We start from the raw sequence: 19,328 nt of genomic DNA on the forward strand, positions 1-19,328 counted from the left end.
GGCTGTGATTTGTTGTCCTAAAGTTTCAATTTCTAAACCTTGAGGTATTTCACGCTTAGGTTTTATTCTGCTTACAGGCAACTAAGGCATTAAAGCCACCTTTTGTTGTTGTTGTTATTCATATCATTTTAATTATCATGTTATTAAAGGAAATCACAACCCAAACAAAGTTAAATATCTAATGTGAAGATATACAGTCAATTAGTGATAAAGTTAGGAGACATGCTTCTGGGTAGTAAAGACTACAGAGAAGTGATCTTGGTTAGGTACAATTTGATAGAAGTTTAGAAACATGTCAAACAATTCTCTGTACAGTCATATGCCTGAGGCTTATTAATACCAAATAAAGTTCAATGGTTGTTTCAGGGGGAGGAAATACTTTTTTATATGTCTGTAACATTTCACATTAAAAAAAAAATCACTTCAATAACGCTGTCTAATTCTAGCCTTACTTGTAGAAACAAAAATGCAGTATGGGAGAACGAGCATGCTTACCTTGCCATGTTTAAGTAATTACTAGTACGAGAACCTGGGAAGATAGCTTCTCTGTGCTCTGACTGCCGCTTCCTTGATAAAATCAGATTACAGGCGTGTGTGTGTGTGTGTGTGTGTGTGTGTGTGTGTGTGCGCTTGTGTGTGTGTGTGCGCGCACAGGTGATGAACTGGGAGATTGGGACTGACATGTATACACTAATATGTATAAAATGGATAAGTAATAAGAACCTGCTGTATGAAAAAATAAATAAAATAAAATTTAAAAAAAATCAGATTACAAAGAAAGTGGAACACCTTGAAGAAATAGAGCTATTTCCATGACAGCAGGCTCCATGACATCAGGTTTAACAGATCCCTAATCCTTAAGAGTCTAATGGCCTCATTGTTTAATTTAACAATAGGCTTTATCCAGTAGGTAACAACACATACAATAGCTATTTCCTGAGAAATAAAGATTTGAGAATTCACTGGATCTAAATGGAGGGGCCATAATAGTAAGATTTGAATTCACTTGTCTGTTGACCTAATCTAAGTAGTGGTAGAGATGATATTATAAATATTCCAAACACTACAACAGTGAAATCATTTTGTTTTTCAAAATCGTGCGTATTCATGACAGGACTTCACAAGAGCACATGATGTGTCTGAAGAGGTAATTTTCTCTCACTGCTGTAATGCTACTGTGGAAGAATAAGATTTGGGAGCAGCAGTGAGACACAGCAGCATGGTATTTGGTTAAATCATTACAACTCTGAGTTAAATCAACAGACACCTCTGCCCTCACTTCTGTGGTACCTCTAAGTAAGGCAGCCTTACTTCAGCCGAGGGCAGGCCCCTGAAATTAGTCCTCCCCTGTTGTTAATAAGAGTAATAATTCGATATTTTTATAAAATATTTTTATCGATTCTACTCCATATGAAGTTACTATAAAATATGGACTCTATTCCCTGTGCGGAACATTATGTCTTATAACTTATTTATTTTACACCTAGTAGTTTGTGCCGCTTAATCCCCTTAACCTATTTTGTCTCTCCCCTCAGACCTCTCATTTGTTCTATTTTCTAGATCCAACATATAAGTGAAAACATACAGTATTTTTCTTTCTCTGTTTGACTTATTTCACTAAGCAAAATACTCTCCAGTTTCATCCATATGGTCACACATGGAAAAATTTCAATTTTTTTTTATAGCTGAGTAATATTCCATTGTGTATATAGACCACAACTTCTTTATCCATTCATCTGTTGATGGACACTTAGGTTGCTTCCATATCTTGGCTATTGTAAGTAGTGCTGCTGTGAACATTAGGATATATATGTAAATGCCATCCCTAAATTTGTGGTGAAAAGCTTTAAAAATTCTGGTTGTTGACATTATTCAGTAACACAATAGCTTATATATACCATAGAAAGGAACTTTGGCTTTCCAAGAGTCTAAATGTACACTTAACTGAATATGCCTCTCCTTACCTACTGACATATGTGTTGTAAAATATGAAACAAGAAAAATCGATGTAGGGAATAAAATGAATAGCAGTCTCAATATATCTTATAAAGGACAAGTATATTTAAGAAAGATGTATAATATGTTTACTCTTTTTTTCCTCTTGATTAGATAGCGCTGCTCTTTTTAAAAACAACAAAGTAGAACACAACAAAAATTCTATTGAGTCTACATTGTCAACAGGCTAAATTCCAAACTTATAGGATGTCAAAAGAAGTGCTTCACCATTTAAGCTTCATTCTACTTTGCCAACTTCATCTCACACAGGTACTCAGTGACCTCCATGGACCAAATGATTTGGCAGCTCCAAACTTCCATTTTCTCTAAAATAAGGATGTTTTAGAGGGTTGTTGTCAGTGAAAAAAAGATGAAAATTTCAACAAATGGTAGCTTCTATCCACCTGACAATTAATTATTTACTCCTCTGAGGTTCTAAAAATATCATATACAAAAGAATCTTGCACTCATAACTTTCTACTACAAAATTTATTTCTCATAAATATATAATATTTCTCATATATATATATATATATATATATATTTTATCACTGACATTCAAGATGCATGACACAGAGGAAAGAACTAAGTTTGGGAATCAGAAAGTCTTATTAGAATTTTGTTTCTCCATTGATTAAATGTTAGCTAAATAAAGAACTGAAACGTAAAAGCATTATGCTTCTGAAGTGTGTTGCATCTTCTTAAATTAAAATTAATTTGATTGAATGAAAGGTAATGCATTTTTATGTATACTGGTTACAAAAAGAAATTGAACAATGACTAAAAAATGTAAACCAAAGAAAAGAAAATATAAGCATGCAATCATGTATTTACCAAGGGATAAAAATTCCTATTTATGCTTTGGTAAATATTCTTCCATTTTTTTTTCTTTTAAATGAACCTATGTTTAAAACATATGTAATATATAATGTGGATGTAAAACCACAGAAAGTGACTTTGAAAGCAAGTATTATTTTGTGACATGCTTTTTTCTTCTCACATGGTACTGAATAAACATGTTTATATGGTTCATTCATTCAGCTTAGTAAACATGTCAGGTGTCCACTATATGCCAGATACACTTCTAGACACTTGGGATAAATAAGTAAATAAGATGACAACACCTCTGCCCATTAATTATATAGTACATGAGAGAGTTCCAAGTTCTACCAAAAATTAGTGCAGAGAAAAGTACCTATTTTTAAAGTCTTTACTGAATAAAAATAAATCAATTGTATAAATATATATAATGCATCTAATATATTTCTATTATACATATATTTTGCTTTAATCTTTTAAATGTTTCTGTAATAGATTCACAGATCTAAATCTTCACAATGACTTGATATTCTTTCATTAGGCTGTTTTTTTTTTTTTTTTTTTTTTTCCCCGTCCTCCTCCATTAGGCTGTTTTTTAATGTGATTTACTGGCTGTATCTAAAATATATAAAACAGAATCATTGCCCTTCAGAGAGTTTTTGCCTCTTTCTATACTGAACTGCAACATGTGAATGACCCCATGTTATAAGCCCCTCAAAATAAATGGTTGGCTACCAATGTTTTTGAGGGGCAAAGCAGAGGACGGAACATTACATTTAGTTTACAAGACTATTTATCATAGTTTCTGGAAATTAGTCAATGCTCATTGAATGATGGCTTCCTTCCAATTGCCTCCTTAACAAAAATAAATAAGTTCCCATGTAAATATCACACAAAAAAATCAGACAACTCTGTGTTTAACTTACCCACATGGGAAAATGGGCCCTCTTGCCCTATGAGATAACCAAACTATATAACAAAATAAAAGCCAAAAATATTTTCTAGCATTAAAGAAACACATTTTTGCCTTTAATATTTATTTGACATATATATAGTTCATAAAGTAGATAAATGCTTTTTAGGAATATTCTGTTTGGGCTGAATAGACCTGTTGCTAGTATATATATCATGGAATACTTTCAAATAATTAGTGTAAAAATCTTTTTCTTATTTGTGTTTTATTTATTTTTAACATCTTTATTGGAGTATAATTGCTTTACAATAGTGTGTTAGTTTCTGCTGTATAACAAAGTGAATCATATTTCTATGCAGACTTTTTGAATAGTGTTATTTCTGTTGAATGGATACAATTTTTACCATTTCATTTCAAGTGTACAATTAGTAGAATAAATTTTCCTTTATTGCATTATTACATATTTTCATGCAAAATTATTGAATAGCAACAATGTTTCTATTAGATGGAGGACATTCTTTACCATCAAATTTTAGAAAAGTGTTCAAGATGAAATTAATCAAATTGTTACATCATGTGGCGTTTTCAAGATGGTGGAGGAGTAAGAGGTGGACATCACCTTCTTCCCCACAAATACATCAAAACTACATCTACATGTGGAACAACTCCTACAGAACACCTACTGAATGCTGGCAGAAGACCTCAGACCTCCCCAAAGGCAAGAAACTCCCCACACACCTGAGTAGGGTAAAAGGAAAAAGAATAAACAGACACAAAAGAATAGGGATGGGACCTGCACCAGTGGGAGGGAGCTGTGAAGGAGGAAAGGTTTCCACACACTACAAAGCCCCTTCACTGGCAGAGATGGGGGGTTGGGGAGAGGAGCTTCAGAGCCATGGAGGAAAGCGCAGCCACAGGGGTGCAGAGGGCAAGGCGGAGAGATCCCCGCACAGAAGATAGGTGCCGACCAGCACTCACCAGCCTGAGAGGCTTGTCTGCTCACCTGCCGGGGTGGGTGGGGGCTGGGAGCTGAGGCTCGGGCTTCAGAGGTCAGATCCCAGGGAGAGGACTGGGGTTGGCTGCATGAACACAGCCTGAAGGGGGCTAGTGCGCCACGGCTAGCTGGGTGGGAGTCGGGAAAAAATCTGGACCTGCCTAAGAGACAAGAGACCATTGTTTCGAGGTGCATGAGGAGAAGAGACTCAGAGCACTGCCTAAACGAGCTCCAGAGATGGGCGTGAGCTGTGGCTGTCAGCACGGACCCCAGAGACGGGCATGAGACGCTAAGGCTGCTGCTAGAGCCACCAAGAAGCCTATATGGAAGCACAGGTCACTATCCACACCTCCCCTCCCAGGAGCCTGTGCAGCCCGCCACTGCCAGCATCCTGTGATCCAGGGACAACTTCCCCAGGAGAACACACAGTGCACCTCAGGCTGGTGCCACATCACGCCAGCCTCTGCTGCCACAGGTTCACCCCGCATTCTGTACTCCTTCCTCTCCATGGCCTCAGTGAGCCAGAGCCTCCTAGTTAGCTGCTACTTTAACCCCAATCTGTCTGAGCGGGGAACAGATGCCCTCAGGCGACCTACACGCAGAGGCAGGGCCAAATCCAAAGCTGAACCCTGGGAGCTGTGAGAACAAAGAAGAGAAAGGGAAATATCTCCCAGCAGCCTCAGAAGCAGCGGATTAAAGCTCCACAATCAACTTCATGTACCCTGCATCTCTGGAATACCTGAATATACAACAGATCACCCCAAAAGTGAGGCGGTGGACTTTGGGAGCAACTGTAGACTTGGGATTTGCTTTCTGCATCTAATTTGTTTCTGGTTTTATGTTTATCTTAGTTTAGTATTTAGGGCTTATTATCATTGGTAGATTTATTTATTGATTTGGTTGCTCTCTTCCTCTTTTTATTTTATATATATATATATATTTTTTTTCTTTTTCTCTTTTTGTGAGTGTGTATGTGTATGCTTCTTTGTGTGATTTTGTCTGTATAGCTTTGCTTTTGCCATATGTCCTAGGGTTCTGACTGTCCGTTTTTTGTGGGGTTTTTTTTCACTATAGTTTTTAGTGCTTGTTATTGGTGGATTTGGTTTTTGGTTTGGTTGCTCTCTTCTTTGTTTCTCTCTTTTTTATAAATTACATTTTTATTTTTAATTTTTTTTCCATTTTAATAACTTTATTTTATTTATTTATTTTTCTTTCTTTCTTCCTTTTTCTCCCTTTTCTTCTGAGCTGTGTGGCTGACTGGGTCTTGGTGCCCTGGCCGGGTGTCAGGTCTGAGCCTCTGAGGTGGGAGAGCCAAGTTCAGGACATTGGTCCACCAGAGACCTCCCAACCCCACATAATATCGAATGGCTAAAGCTCTCCCAGAGATCTCCATCTCAATGCTAAGACCCAGATCCACTCAACGACCAGCAAGCTACAGTGCTGGACACCCTACGCCAAAAAACTAGCAAGACAGGAACAGAAACCCACCCATTAGCAGAGAGGCTTCCTAAAATCTTAATAAGTTCACAGACATCCCAAACACACACGGGACATGGTCCTGCCAAACAGAAAGACAAGGTACAGCCTCATCCACCAGAACACAGGCATCAGTCCCCTCAACCAAGAAGCCTACACAACCCACTGAACCAACCTTACCCACTGGGAGCAGACAGCAAAAACACTGGGAACTACGAACCTGCAGCTGGTGAAAAGGAGACCCCAAACACAGTAAGTTAAACAAAATGAGAAGACAGAGAAATGCACAGCAGATGAAGGAGCAAGGCAAAAACCCACCAGACCAAAAAAATGAAGAGGAAATACGCAGTCTATCTGAAAAAGAATTCAGAGTAATGATAGTAAAGATGAGGCAAAATCTTGGAAATAGAATGGAGAAAATATGAGAAAAGTTTAACAAGGACCTAGAACAACTAAAGAGCAAACAGACAATGATGAACAACACAATAAATGAAATTAAAAATTCTCTAGAAGGAATCAATAGCAGAATAACTGAGGCAGAACAGATAAGTGACCTGGAAGATAAAATAGTGGCAATAACTACCACAGAGCAGAATAAAGAAAAAGGAAAGAAAAGAATTGAGAACAATCTCAGAGACCTCTGGGACAACATTAAACACACCAATATTCAAATTATAGGGGTCCCAAAAGAAGAAGCAGGAAAAAAAAAGTGGGGGCTTCCCTGGTGGCGCAGTGGTTGAGAGTCCACCTGCCAATGCAGGGGACGTGGGTTCGTGTCCCGGACCGGGAAGATCCCACATGCTGCAGAGCGGCTGGGCCCATGAGCCATGGCTGCTGGGCCTGTGCATCCAGAACCTGTGCTCCACAACAGGAGAGGCCACAACAGTGAGAGGCCCGTGTACCGCAAAAAAAAAAAAAAAGGGACTCAGAAAATATTTGAAGAGATTATATTTGGAAACTTCCCTAATATGGGAAAGGAAGTAATCAATCAAGCCCAGGAAGCACAGCGAGTCCCATACAGGATAAATCCAAGGAGAAACATGCCAAGACACATATTAATCAAACTATCAAAAATTAAATACAAAGACAAAATATTAAAAGCAGCAAGGGAAAAGCAACAATTAACATAAAAGGAAATCCCCATAAGGTTAACAGCTGATCTTTCAGCAGAAACTGTGTAAACCTGAAGGGAGTGGCAGGACATATTTAAAGTGATGAAAGTGAAAAACCTACAACCAAGATTACTCTACCCAGGAAGGATGTCATTCAGATTTGATGGAGAAATTAAAACCTTTACAGACAAGCAAAACTAAGAGAATTCACCACCACCAAACCAGCTTTACAACAAATGCTAAAGGAACTTCTCTAGGTGGGAAACACAAGAGAAGGAAAAGTCCTACAATAATAAACCCAAAGCAATTAAGAAAACAGTAATAGGAACATACATATCATTAACTACCTTAAAGTTAAGTGGACTAAATGCTCCAACCAAAAGACATAGACTGGCTGAATGGATACAAAAACAAGACCAGCATATATGCTGTCTACAAGAGACCCACTTCAGACCTAGGGACAGATACAGACTGAAAGTGAGGGGACGGAAAAAGATATTCCATGCAAATGGAAATCAAAAGAAAGATGGTGTAGCAAATCTCGTATCAGTTCAAATAGACTTTAAAATAAAGACTATTACAAGAGACAAGGAAGGACACTATATAATGATCAAGGGATCAATTCAAAAAGAAGATATAACAATTGTAAATATGTATGCACCCAACGGAGGAGCCTCTCAAAACATAAGGCAAATGTTAACAGCTATAAAAGGGGAAATCGACAATAACACAGTCATAGTAGGGGAGTTAACACCCCACTTTCACCAATGGACAGATCATCCAAAATGAAAATAAATAAGGAAACACAAGCTTTAAATGATACATTAAACAAGATGGATTTAATTGATATATATAGGACATTCATCCAAAAACAGCAGATTACATTTTCTTCTCATGTGCTCATGGAACATTCTTCAGGATAGATCATATTTTGGGCCACAAGTCAAGCACTGGTAAATTTAAGAAAATTGAAATCGTACCAAGTATCTTTCCGACCACAGCACTATGAGACTAGATACCAATTACAGGAAAAAATCTGTAAAAAATACAAACACATGGAGGCTAAACAATACATTACTTAATAACCAAGAGATCACTGAACAAAAATGAGGAAATAAAAAAAATACCTAGTAACAAATGACAATGAAAACATGAAGACCCAAAACCTATGGGATGCAGCAAAAGCAGTTCTAAGATGGGAGTTTATAGCAATACAATCCTACCTCAAGAAACAAGAAACAACTCAAATAAACAACCTAACCTTACACCTAAAGCAATTAGAGAAAGAAGAACAAAAAATAAAACCCAAATTTAGCAGAAGGAAAGAAATCATAAACATCAGGTCAGAAATAAATGAAAAAAAAATGAAAGAAACAATAGCAAAGATCAATAAAACTAAAAGTTGGTTCTTTGAGAAGATAAGCAAAATTGATAAACCATTAGCCAGACTTATCAAGAAAAAAAGGGAGAAGACTCAAATCAATTAGAATTAGAAATGAAAAAGGAGAAGTAAAAACTGACACTGCAGAAGTACAAAGGATCATGAGAGATTACTACAAGCAACTCTATGCCAATAAAATGGACAACCTGGAAGAAATGGACAAGTTCTTAGAAATGCACAACCTTCAGAGACTGAACCAGGAAGAAATAGAAAATATAAACAGACCAATCACAGGCACTGAAATTGAAACTGTGATTAAAAATCTTCCAACAAACAAAAGCCCAGGACCAGATGGCTTCACAGGCGAATTCTATCAAACATTTAGAGAAGAGCTAACACCTATCCTTCTCAAACTCTTCCAAAATATAGCAGAGGGAGGAACACTCCCAAACTCATTCTGCAAGGCCACCATCACCCTGATACCAAAACCAGACAACGATGTCACAAAAAAGAAAACTACAGACCAATATCACTGATGAACATAGATGTAAAAATCCTCAACAAAATACTAGGAAACAGAAACCAACAGCACATTAAATGGATCATACACCATGATCAAGTGGGGTTTATTCCAGGAATGCAAGGATTCTTCAATAAGTGGTGTTGGGAAAACTGGACAGCTACATGTAAAAGAATGAAATTAGAGCACTCCCTAATACCATACACAAAAATAAAGTCAAAATGGATTAAAGACCTAAATGTAAGGTCAGACAGTATACAACTCTTAGAGGAAAACATAGGCGGAACATTCTATAACATAAATCACAGCAAGATCCTTTTTGACTCACCTCCTAAAGAAATGGAAATAAAAACAGAAATTAAAAAATGGGACCTAATGAAACTTCAAAGCTTTTGCACAGCAAAGAAAACCATAAACAAGACAAAAAGTCAGCAACTGACAAAGGATTCATCTTCAAAATTTACGAGCAACTCACGCAGCTCAAATTCAAAAAAACAAACAACCCAGTCCAAAAGTGGGCAGAAGACCTAAATTGACATTTCTCCAAAGAAGATATACAGATTGCCAACAAACATGAAAGGATGCTGAACACCAGTAATCATTAGAGAGATGCAAATCAAAACTACAATGAGGTATCACCTCACAACTGTCAGAATGGCCATCATCAAAATATCTACAAACAATAAATGCTGGAGAGGGTGTGGAGAAAAGAAAACCCTCTTGCACTGCTGGTAGGAATGTAAATTGATACAGCCACTATGGACAACAGTATGCAGGTCCCTCAAAAAACTAAAAATAGAACTTCCATATGACCCAGCAATCCTGCTACTGGGCATATACCCTGAGAAAACCATAATTCAAAAAGAGTCATGTACCAGAATGTTCACTGCAGCTCTATTTACAATAGCCAGGACATGGAAGCAAGCTAAGTGTCCATCGACAGATGAATGGATAAAAAAGACGTGGCACATATATACAATGGAATATTACTCAGCCATAAAAAGAAACGAAATTGAATTATTTATAGTGAGGTGGATGGACCTAGAGACTGTCATACAGAGAAGACGCAGCATAGAGAATTTACTTGAGGACACAGGGAGGGGGAAGAGTAAGCTGGGACGAAGTGAGAGAGTGGCATGGATATATATACACTACCAAATGTAAACTAGATAGCTAGTGGGAAGCAGCCGCATAGCACAGGGAGATCAGCTCGGTGCTTTGTGACCACCTAGAAGGGTGGGATAGGGAGGGTGGGCGGGAGATGCAAGAAGGAGGAGATATGGGGATATATGTATACATATAGCTGATTCACTTTGTTATACAGCAGAAACTAACACACCATTGTAAAGCAATTATACTCCAATAAAGATGTTAACAAAATAAAATAAATAAATAAATGGTTATATCAACTCTGCATTAGAGGAGCCAACCAACCTTGCAGTTGTTGATTGAGCCAATAGAATATTTAAATACACTCCACAATGACGAGATGTCAGAAAGACTTGGATCACTGGATTTGAATTAGAGAAAGAGATGCTTTTTAGAAGGTTTCTAAGTTATTATGTTTGCAGGTATAAATCTCTTATTATACTTTCTTTTGCTTATGCTACTTCTGAAGTATCCATCAACTCTTGTTCTGTGTATGTATGTGTGTGCATGTGTGTATGTTTAACTAGGTTAATTTTGTTTCCAGTATCAGCCAAGGGTGAATCAGAAATGGCTGAGAATTGAGTGAGAAGAACTAAATGAAACACATATAAGTGGAAACATAGTAGGAAAATAAAATAGTGAGTGACTGTCAAATAAATTCAAAGCTTTTCTTCAAGTTTATGTTTGTATAAAAGGCATTCTTTAAGGTTACCTGAGGGCTAAACTCATCTTGTTTGTTACTCAAGCTTAAATTAAAACAGGAAAATCAGCAGATTTACATTTTTATTAATATTGTATTTTAAGTATTCCTTTGGCATTTTAATAAACTAAAGCTTAAATGCATCCCTATTTCATTACATATTTAACATTTTCTACATGGTGTCACTGCGTTGGTTTTCCACAGAGAGATGATTGAAACCTTAAACTGAGCAAATTTCAGAGAAGAAATTTTCTGTAATGGTTGGTGGCACTTTATTCAAAACTATTTCATCTTTAAAACTGAAAGTAATATATTAATTTAAAATACTATCTGGGGAACAATTTTGTATTGTTATGCTTCCTAACTCAATATAGTTACTGACTTAGTAATATTTATAAAGATCGATGTAAAAAAATGTCAATAAAAATGGAGGCAAAATGCATATGTATCTATTAGGTATATATCTAAAGGTAGATTCGCATACGACCTTTTTTCTGACTCTGCAGTTTTAGCATTAGTACATATTATTATTGATTCCCATACATCTGCACTTCTTCAGTAATGCTTATAGCAAATGGAAACTCTTACTGGTCATTATGATGATTTGAATAAAGAGAGCTTTGTAAAGACCTAACAATGCTGAGATAAAGTATTCAAGTCACAGAGTACTCTATGGAAAAAAAATCACCTAGAAATAACCCTTTCTTCTCATTATTTTATTTTATCTTGTTGAAAAGGGACATTTTAAAACAAAATAAACCCTGACTATATCAAGAAGTATGTTATCATAACCTCCAGTCATAACTGAGTTGCTAAGCCTCTCGCAGATACTGAACTAATGGTGTGGGTCCATGGACAGGTCATTTTTACACAGTTGCAGTACAAACTACAATAAGGCTTGCTTTATTCATTATTATATCTTTAGGAGTAGTAAAATACTTTCCAAGGAAAACAGATATTAGACCCATGTGACAACTTACTGAAAGATATTTCTGTAATCGTAAAAATAATCACACTGGAGTTTAAAGGAGATTCTGTCTGAGATATAAGAAGCTTAAAGAGCCGCATCCCATGACGTAGCAAAGACATCACAAAACTTAGGTACAAACCTAGGCTCATCAGGAGAAGTAGGGAAATTTGAAAAGCTGTATTTATATAATATCCTTTAGGCCGACATATTCATTTTTGCCTTGGAATGAATTAATACATCCTTTGTGCTCAGTCCAGCAAATTAAACTTCAGTTTAGGAAGCAAGTATAGAAAATAAAAACAAAACAAAATAAAGAAAAATATTTGTAATAGCACCAAAAAAAAAAAGAAATTAAATACTTAGATATAAATCTAAGGAACTAGGTACACGCTCTGTATGCAGAAAACTACAAACCTGATGAAGTAATCAAAGATGATCTAAATAAGTGGAGAGGTAGTATGTATTCATGTACTCATATTAGAAGACTCACTATTGTTAAGACACGATTCTTCCCAACTTAACCTTAATCATCACAAGGGCTCAGTTAAATTCGATATTGAGACTGATACCTGGCCATTTGGAAGCTTTCCTGCTCCTGAACCAACAGGCAGAAAAAGGCATCATCCTAAAGGCCTGCACCAGTAATACTATGTACTGATAGTGAGTTGCTTACACACAATAAGAGGGCTGTATATATAACTTGAGAGACTCACTGGGGTGCCTCTTACTAATTCTACAACTAATAGTAAATGTCAGTGGAGGATTAGAGCAACACAAGAGAGACAGAATCCTTAGGAATTTACACCTTTCAGGAAAGTTCTCTTTCCTCCAAACCCATCTAAAATATTCCATTGCATTTTGGATGAAACGTAAAATTTTTAGCCAAGTCTCTAACACTTACCATGTTCTGAGCCAAATCTATCATATGCCTCTTTTCTCCCTGCTACTTTACATCAGCAAATTAACCTTCTTTCCATCCTCAAAGTTGTCAAATCTACTGCTGTTCTCTTCGTACACGTTCTCTACTGGGATTCTCTCAGACTCCAGTCCTACTTAAACTCTTACTTACTGTAAAAATATGACCTCAAATTATTTATTCGCTATGAAGAATATCCTAACTTTCGAAGTAAGGTCTTTAAAAAAATTTTTTACAGTAGCCTGTACTTCTTCTCTTCTTATTAATAATTAATAATAGGGCTTCCCTGGTGGCGCAGTGGTTGAGAGTCCGCCTGCCGATGCAGGGGACACAGGTTCGTGCCCCGGTCCGGGAAGACTCCACATGCCGCGGAGCGGCTGGGCCCGTGAGCCATGGCCGCTGAGCCTGTGCGTCCGGAGCCTGTGCTCCGCAACGGGAGAGGCCACAACAGTGAGAGGCCCATGCACCACACACACAAAAACAATAATAATAATAATTAATAATAATTAGTATAACTAAGATATTATAATTATAAAATTATTAATAATGTGGCAAATAATTATTTGCCATAACTAATTGTGTGACAGGCCTTCATACTTATATTCATACCCATTTATACTTATATTCCTTCATTAAATTAAGAATTATTTATTGATCACTTCCTGTCCTAATTCATTATGTTATTGATATACATATAAACTTGATCCCCAATTTTTTCAATCCTACTCCTCAAATGATTTTGGAATCCACAAGGCATTCACCTCTTCCTTTCATGGTAATTCCTAGACCATGTCTCATATCCTTGGCATGTATATACAATTTTAAACTAAAACCTGTTCATCCTAATTTATGAGGCACATATGATTCTAAATACAGCATATAGTAGAGCTATTTTTAGAAAAGTAAAGAAGATAAATCTCATCTGAACCATAATCTTATTAATACTATGATGATAATTAAAGTTGTTCAATAATAGCTTAATATATTTGCATTCATTCACTCATTTACCAACCATTGATTAGTGTCAAAAATAATGCTAGTCACTGAGATATAATTAGTACCAACACCTATTTCCACCTGTAAGCCTACAGAAAAATTTTAGTCGAAGGTATAAATGTATCTCAAAATAACATATTTAAAATAATTGTATAATGTACAAGAAGAGGGGAATTCCCTGGTGGTCCAGTGGTTAAGACTCTGCACTTCCATTGCAGGGGGCACAGGTTCGATCCCTGGCTGGGGAGCTAAGATCCTGCATGCCACATGGCGCAGCCAAAAAAAAAAAAAAAATTAAAAAGTATAAGTGTGAATATATATTAAATACAGCTAGGGATTTCAGATGGTTGGTTTGTCTTAAACAGGACTTAAAAAAAAATAGACATGCCATCATTTCTGTCTTTTCATTTCAGATCTCTGTCTCTCAGAGCTTGGAATCATTCTACAGACATGGTTTCTCCATGTGGCAGGAGAAATGACAGCCAGAATCCCTCTAATTAAACACTTCCTTAACAACTCTTCTCTCTCCCCACTCCCTATCCCCCTGGAAGGAGAGATTATGTCTCTAACAATGTCCTTACTTCAGTCTTTGGTCTCAGCTTCATGTTTTTAACCAGTGATTCAGAGAGATGTCATACAGTAACTGGCAAGGTCGCTGTCATGTACCACTCCCTCCCAGGACCAGCTGGCATTTTGGAATCACCAGTAGTCAGATAAATTAGGCAAGAACAGTTGACAATTTCTTCATAATCACAGGGTTGGGAGCCAGAAGTTCTATGCTGTACAGAAAAGAGATACTAAGAAGATAACTTTCTACTTTATTTGCCACCATAAAAATATGTCCATAGGGCTTCCCTGGTGGTTCAGTGGTTGAGAATCCTCCTGCCAGTGCAGGGGATACGGATTCAATCCCTGGTCCGGGAAGATCCTGCATGCTAAGCCCGTGCGCCACAACTACAGAGCCTGGGCTCTAGAGCCCGCGAGCCACAACTACTGAGCCCACGTGCCACCACTACTGAAGCCCGCGCACCTAGAGCCCGTGCTCTGCAAAAAGAGAAGCCACCTCAGTGAGAAGCCCGTGAACTGCAATGAAGAGTAGCCCCCACTCACCGAAACCAGAGAAAAGCCTGTGCGCAGCAACGAAGACCCAACACAGCCAGAAACAATAAATAAATAAAATAAAATAAATTTATTTTAAAAAATGCCTATAGACATGTATTTCCATATACAAAACTCCAACATTACTATATTTCACTGTTTGCCTCATGTAACTATTAGAATCACAATACAAATGTTCTTACAATGTGCTAAGAAAGGAAATGTCTCAACGTGTAAAGTCTTACTCACCTTACTGCTTCCAGCTCCAAGTGCGGGAGCTCCATGTGCTATATATTCTTCTCAAATCACCAGTCATCGGTCACCATGTTGATCTTTATTATCCAGAAGTCCATGGCAAAATGATTTCTAATTCCCTGACCCACACTTCAGCTGTATTGGAAAGTGCACAGGACGTTTGATTATCTGATTCTCAGTCCAACCTGGGATAGCTGGAGGCAGACACAATGAGGTCTCTTAATACAAATATGAAGGGCTGTCTGAAGAGCCAAGTTGCACTGAAGTCTGTCCTTTTCATCTAGAACCTATTGAAGACTGTATAAAGAAACGAACATACTCCTACTCTTTACTTTTTTCCATCAAGTGTCCTAAAGACATACACTTCACGGCATGTGTCTTAAGCTCAAAAAAATCAAGCAATTATAATTTTACAACCTTTTTAGTAATCATCCTACTCAGTTGCAAACTTGCACGCCAGGGCCAGAATGACCCTTGTTATCTTTTATTCCATGTCCATGTATTTCACTGCATTCCTTTTAACAGTTTCTGTTCATCAGGAGATTATTGGCTGAAAATGATAGAAATTCTACTCTAGCTAATAACTTGATTAAAAAAGAAACATATGTTACACAACTGTGAAGTCCAGAGATGGGTGTAGATTCAGGATTGGCTGGATCATGCAGGATACACAATGGCAATCTGTCTTTTCTTAACATCAGTTGACTTTGTTTTCTAGTAGATGCTTACCAGCCAGGCAAGACAACTGACAACAATACCAGAATGACATTATTCCCAGTTCAGCTATCCCGAAGAGGGAAAATTACTCTTTCCTGGTAGCCATATTTCAGGATCAGGAAATTTCTGATTGACCCTGCTGCCAACGAATGCCTGAGTTCAACCACTGTACACTGTACAAAGCAGAATTCCCCACTCCTGGTTCATATACACATGATACAACAAAGGGGAAGATAGGATAGTGAGAGTAACAGACCCAGTGCAACCATTTGGGATGGAAAAGGGGCTGGTATGCTGTAGAGAAACAGGATATTGGGCAAAGAAGAGGCATAAATTGGAACAAAAGCCTCACTTAACGTTCACATGGAAATGAATGTTATGATAGAGGTATAATCCTATGAATGTTTATAAAGTCATAACTAATACAGTATATAAACTAATCTTTAAGGATAAATATGATTTTGCCAGAAAAAGAAGGTGAAGGATAAAGAGATTTAATTCCTAGGAAAAATATAAATACATTATATAAAAGAATAAAAGAATGAGTATGGTATACACAGGGAATATGAAATTGCTTTATGAGGTAGTGTAGGATGAGAGAGAATGTAATAGTGACAGTTCTGTTTCCATTTGGAGAGATCATCAATGTACCATAATTTAAGAATTTGAGATTTCATAATAATACATGATTTCAGCTGCTACCTAGGTACTCACATTTTAGCTGAGTACATACTCCACTCTACTAGATAATTATGGTAGGTTCTAAATGCTATACTGAGATATGTAAAACAATATTTGTGGGTTAGAATATAGTTGAAGATATGGAGCTCCAAAAAACCATTCACATTTAGAAAACAGTCACAGAAAACAAAAATTACAGGAAATTATCCCGGGTGTGGCTTCATTATTTTATTAGAAACACCTTTTGCTAAATGACCAATAGTCTATCAACAGTACCTCTGGCAGAAAATAGCTTAAGATTCTGCACATGAAAAGAAACTTTATCCTTCAACTTGCTGAATTTCTTTTCCATGAATTTCTTTTGTATTTCATGTTTAACTTTGGGTACCTAAGCTTTTTTGCACACAGTTAATTTTAAGCCATATGATGAAGACATGACCCTCTAATCAGAAATAGAACTTAATAAAGATGTGTGGGAAAAATTAAATTATGAGCTTGACTGTGCTCATGTTGTTGAAAGCCTTTTGCTAATGGAATTTCAGACAAATTTGTTTGCTTGTTAGCTTAGATCAGTCTTTTCTTGGTAAAATTATAAAGTAGTTAACATAGGTATTTCTCTACAGCAAGAGTATAGGAGGTCTATTCTATTAAAAAACAAACATTGTATATATGTTTTATTGCCACTTTCTAAAATTTGAATATGATTATTAGTATTTTATCCTAGAATATTTCTTGAAAAAAAAGGAAGTCTTAAGGAAATGGAGACATGTACAAAATCAATAAAATCAGTTACACATTGTTTTAATCAACATTTTGGGCTTTGAAGTTAGATAAATCTTTTTTTAGCTCTGTACTCTTACACTGTCTGCTGTGCTATACAAGCAAAATACTTTATCTCTATCAACCTCAAGCTCTTCATATGTAAAATTTAGAAAATAGAAACTCTCTTACAGGTCAGTAAAAAAATAAAATAACATACACTGGATCAACATTATTTTTCATTTGTTTTTCAAAAGAACCAAAGATAAATATCTCTTATAAAACACTCTTGTTTTTATCAAAATATATAGTCTCTTTCAAGCAATATTCATAGTTAAAACTATCAAAAATAAAATCTAGAAATGTTTAACTAGTTAGTAAATATATTTGCATTAGGAAGATGGCAAAGAAAATGATTGCTTGCTTTCAATGAACTTAAATCCAATTGAAAAGAAGTGACACAAAGTGAAATAATAGGACATAGAAAGAAAAAACTATGGTGACAATGAAAATTATCACATAATTAAAAGCTGAATTTTATGATGTGTAGTGTTATAGGATTTCAGAAGGGTGCCTTGAGTATAAGAGGAATAAAGAGTGTTGTCATAGAGGAGGAAAATCTGTATAAGTGGCATTTGAATATTTAAAGTGTATATTTGGGTATGTTTATAGATATTTTAAAAATTCAGATATGCTGTAGCTGATACTGTTTATATACATCTGAATTATCAACATTGAAAAATGATAGTTTGCTTAATATTTGATAATAAAATTAAAATATCTGACATTTAGTGATATATCCACCAGGCATTATTACAAGTGCTTTGCATGAATTATCTTACTTAATCTTCATAACTAGCCTTTGATATGGGTTGTATTATTATCCCTATTTTTATCCCTATTTCTTTTTTTTTTATAAATTTATTTATTTATTTTTGGCTGTGTTGGGTTTTTGTTGTTGGGCGCAGGCTTTCTCTAGTTGCGGCAAGTGGGGGCTACTCTCTGTTGCAGTGCACGGGCTACTCATTGAGGTGGTTTCTCTTGTTGCAGAGCACAGTCTCTAGACACGCAGGCTTCAGTAGTTGTGGCACGTGGGCTCAGTAGTTGTGGCACGCGGGCTCAGTAGTTGTGGCACACGGGCTCTAGAGCACAGGCTCAGTAGTTGTGGAGCACGGGCTTAGTTGCTCCGCGGCATGTGGGATCTTCCCGGACCAGGGCTCGAACCCGTGTCCCCTGCATTAGCAGGTGGATTCTTAACCACTGCGCCACCAAGGAAGCCCCCTATTTCTTAAGAAAGGGAACTGAGGACAGAAAGTTTAAGTTAAATAAACAAGATCACAGAGCTGAGAAACAGTGAAGATACTTATTAATACTATCAAGTGGGAGATGTATCATGACAAGTGAATCATTTATATATTTAATTACACAGGTGAGACTGTATATATACTGTTTATGCCCCATTTCTTCCATAGACTTACCAACACTTGTCCACAAATGAATTAGGAAAGAATTATTGAAGAAAATTGGTGTTAGTTCATTTTCTTTTACCACCGCAAAATGCTTCCAGCAAGTATCTTTGGGAGAGAGACTTTTTGTCTTTATTTGTCAGTATTTGTCAATATTCCAGCAGCTAACATAATGCCTGGCTTCTAGGGCTGTGCAATATGTTTGTTGTTCAAATGAAGAGCTTTCTTCAAGGAGGTATAGTAAGGAGACTGTAAAGGATCAGCACTTTAGCATTCCCAGATTGCCTAATTGATGTATATGCCAACAAAACACACACACACACACACACACACACACACACACACACACACACACAACGATAAACTGGATAAACTGCTGCTGAGTAAAGAGCAAAACAACAACAAAAAATC

The 19,328-nt window shown here is 36.6% G+C and overlaps 1 non-coding gene across 1 annotated transcript; it reads left to right on the forward strand.

Moving 5' to 3' along the window:
- Positions 1–14,116: 14,116 nt before the first annotated feature.
- TRNAG-UCC (transfer RNA glycine (anticodon UCC)) lies at positions 14,117–14,189 on the forward strand. Its single transcript has one exon. It is a non-coding gene; the product is annotated as a tRNA-Gly (tRNA).
- Positions 14,190–19,328: the final 5,139 nt, after the last annotated feature.

The sequence above is a fragment of the Lagenorhynchus albirostris genome, chromosome 14 (genome assembly GCF_949774975.1).
Source record: "Lagenorhynchus albirostris chromosome 14, mLagAlb1.1, whole genome shotgun sequence".
Lineage (NCBI taxonomy): Eukaryota > Metazoa > Chordata > Mammalia > Artiodactyla > Delphinidae > Lagenorhynchus > Lagenorhynchus albirostris.